The 3,192-nt window shown below is 51.4% G+C and overlaps 2 protein-coding genes across 7 annotated transcripts in view; both read right to left on the reverse strand.

The window, feature by feature from the left end:
- LOC122541318 (netrin-G1-like) overlaps positions 1–1,210 on the reverse strand; it is a 910,622-nt gene extending 909,412 nt beyond the window's left edge. For 3 of the 4 annotated variants that reach the window (XM_043677973.1, XM_043677965.1, XM_043677962.1), the window contains exon 1: positions 1,153–1,210. The gene's annotated coding sequence lies outside the window, so the exon portion shown is untranslated. The remainder of the gene's footprint in view (positions 1–1,152) is intronic. The other variant, XM_043677968.1, reaches the window with a different exon arrangement.
- LOC122541316 (netrin-G1-like) overlaps positions 1–2,500 on the reverse strand; it is a 41,361-nt gene extending 38,861 nt beyond the window's left edge. Inside the window, exon 1 of one of the 3 annotated variants that reach the window (XM_043677958.1) lies at positions 2,037–2,500. The gene's annotated coding sequence lies outside the window, so the exon portion shown is untranslated. Of the gene's footprint in view, positions 1–248; positions 285–1,152; positions 1,240–2,036 lie in introns of those variants that run through there. The other 2 variants (XM_043677957.1, XM_043677959.1) reach the window with 2 other exon arrangements.
- Between the last annotated feature and the right edge of the window lie 692 nt (positions 2,501–3,192).

A 3,192-nucleotide genomic window follows, 5' to 3' on the forward strand; every position in this document is an offset into this window, starting at 1 on the left:
AACACCATCACGCACTTACCATCTCGAAAACACCAACACACAATCACCATCTCCACACCCGCAGCACATACTGCCCATCTCCACACCCCCAACATTCACTCCCTCTTACCACACCCCCAATGCACACTTACTATTTCCACACCCTCAACACATACTCACCATCCCCAAACCCTCAACACACACTCACCATCTCCGAACACCCAACACACACTCACCATCTTCAAACACTAACACTAACACACACTTACCATCTCCAAAGACAGGCAGGAAATGGAAGAGGTGAATTGAACAGGGACAATGAGGGAGAGGGAGAAAGGGAGAGATACGAAGGATGATTGAACAAACAAAAGAAAGATTGAGAGAAAGAAAGAAGGAAAACCAGGGAGAAATTATAATAATGTGAACAAAAGGATGTACGAGGCAGAGGGACACAGATAGATTGATGGGGTTAGAGAGCGACAGAGCGGGAGAGTTGGGAATCAATGCAGAGATCGAGATGGAGCGATGGGGATGAACCTGAAGGTAGGAAGATAAAGTAATGGAGAGATGGAGATAGAGATAAGGATCAAGATATCAAGACGGTAAGGTATGGAGAGAAATTAGCTCAGATAAATGTACAGAGAGGTAGAGAGAGAGAGAGAGAGGCGGGCATGGAGATATGGAGATAAAGAAAGCTGGAGCGGGTCCCGGCGCCGTACTCACACATTCAGACTTCAAATGTAAATCCTGGAGAGAGACGGAAAGCGGCCCATCTAAGGATTCCGCATGGTCCTAAAGTCCTGCCTTCCAAAAGCCTTTAAATCCGCACAAATCAAACTCTGTGAGATTCTGCATGGTTTTATCTTGTGGAGTAGTCTACAAAACCTGAAGTCATTACAGCTTGAATAATAGTGGGGAGAAAGGTCAAAGTCTAGAGCCGAGTTTGAGCGTCTGAACTGCTTCGGGAATCTGCCTTGTCGCTATTTATTTGCCATCTTCTCGGGAGAACTGACCAATGCCCCATCTAACCGGGAAAGTATGGAGCGATCGAGTGGGACTGACAGGGTGACTTTTCTTAAAAAGCTTGTCGGATCGGATGGGCTTTTTAATCAGGAAACCCCCCTGCACCCCGCCATAACATTCCTCTCTGGCCACCTGAAGAATCAAACGCACCTCCTGATCCTGGATCGCCCGCAGGTTTCCCGGCCGCATTCCCAGTTTTCCCGAACGCCACAGACGCAGGGAGCAAACGACTGCTGGTGGATCTCGCACTGCTGTTTGTGGGATCTTGCTGTGCGTAATCCGGCAGCTGCATTTCCGCGGTGACTACCGTTTCAGGAAAAGAAGTGTTTGATGACTAGGAAAGGGTTTTGGGTTCATTGCTGGGCTGGTGAAAAAACAGGTGCTTCAGAAATGCAATTCCTTTGTTTCAGCATCACCAAGGGATGATAGTGAATATCTGAGTGGGGTGGACCCTGTCCAGCGGAATAGAGAAGAGGTTTTATTCACTTCTTTGGTCTGTGAGAGGGTCTGTCTCACTCTGACCCTCCGTGTTCAAGTGGCCCACAACAACTCCCATCTCCTAACGCACCGCCCTCAGTCCCTCCCAGCTCCCGAATTGTTGGCATTCCAGAGCTTGAAATCCCGACTGGAAACAGGAATGAACTGGGAGTCCAGTGGGATAAAATAAAGAAACATCCCAAAGGAATTCTCTGCCCCACACTCTGCCTCCACGCCTGGGACAACAGCAGCAATAACTCGGAGTTCATTGAAAGGTAGAAAGTGTTCAGAAACTGATCTTGGATTCGATTTAAAAGATATCCGAGGGCAGAGGAAGTAAGCAAGGTTTCCCGAGCCCCTGCATTTCTGGCCCATGGATAGTTTTGCTCGTAAAAAGGCGCTATACCAATGCAATTTCTTTGCGTCCACCTGGACGGTCCATTTTTTGTAATACCTCAGTGATCTTGGGCTGCAGGAGTTTTTAGTCACCAGAAACTATCCCCACCACCTCTCCCTCTCTCTCTCTCTCTCTCTGTCGCTGTGTGTCTCTCACTCACCGGCTGTTTCTGAAGGGGGTTTCCTACCCCGGGTTACTGCAATCTCCGATTGTGAACAGAGACAGTTCCATTTTGAAGCTCCCAATTGGAGGCCGCCTTGATGCGCTGAGAGCCCGTGTGTGTGTGTGTCACTGGAGACGGGCCGAAAGTTCCCTCCTCCCCAGAGATCGGCGCGTCCACACCTCCCAGATCCAGAGCAGCAGCAGCGTCGGCGCTGAGTGAATCACACGAAGGCAGCGCTCCCCGGCAGGCTGGGGAGAGGACATCACTTTCGCTCAGTGGAAATGCTGAGGCTGGGGAAAACTCTGCACACACACACACACACACATTTGGGGTTGTGGGGAATGCAGGAGACAGGGATCCGGGCAGTGTGGAGAAGCGAATAAATCAGCAAGTCAGACTCCCTACACAGAGGAAACAGGCCATTCGGCCCGCCAAGTCCACACCGACTCTCCGGAGAGCATCCCACCCAGACTCACCCTATCCCAGTAACCCTGCGGTGCCCATGGCTCAGCCACCTGACCCCCCAACGCATCCCTGAATACAGCAGGGCAATTTAGCATGGATCTATCTACCTAACCGGCGCTCCTTTGGACTGTGGGAGGTAACCCACACGGGCACCGGGAGAATGTGGAAATTCCACGCAGACATTCGCCCAAGGCTGGAATTAAATCTGGGTTCCTGGTGCAGTGAGGCAGCAGTGCGGGGATATGAGTTGATGAATCCGGGATAACAAGGGAGTCCCACCGCCCCCAGCCGGGAGGGAGAGGGTTTTAGGTATCAGGAGCAGGAAACCAAGTTGAATGCGGACTGAACGTCGGGGGCTGGAGTGGGGGCAATTCCCGGAATCTCGAAATTCTGAGGCTGCGGTCACACGGTGTGATATTCACCCCAAATCGCCCTAAATTCCCAGCTCCGTTCAATTCCCGGGATCCAGAAACGGGGCTTCAGGGGATGGGATGGATTGGATTCTCACGGACACAAAGTCTCACTCCATTGACATGAAGCCCACCTGAGCTGAGAGACGTGAGGACAAACATCATTCAAGACCGAGGCTGCTGTGGGCTGGGGGACAGGAGGGGAGGCTGGGGGTGGAAAGTTGGACAGAGCGGAACCTGATGTCGACTCTCATTTATTGTCTCGGCGAAAGAGGGTA

The sequence above is a fragment of the Chiloscyllium plagiosum genome, chromosome 37, assembly GCF_004010195.1.
Source record: "Chiloscyllium plagiosum isolate BGI_BamShark_2017 chromosome 37, ASM401019v2, whole genome shotgun sequence".
NCBI lineage: Eukaryota > Metazoa > Chordata > Chondrichthyes > Orectolobiformes > Hemiscylliidae > Chiloscyllium > Chiloscyllium plagiosum.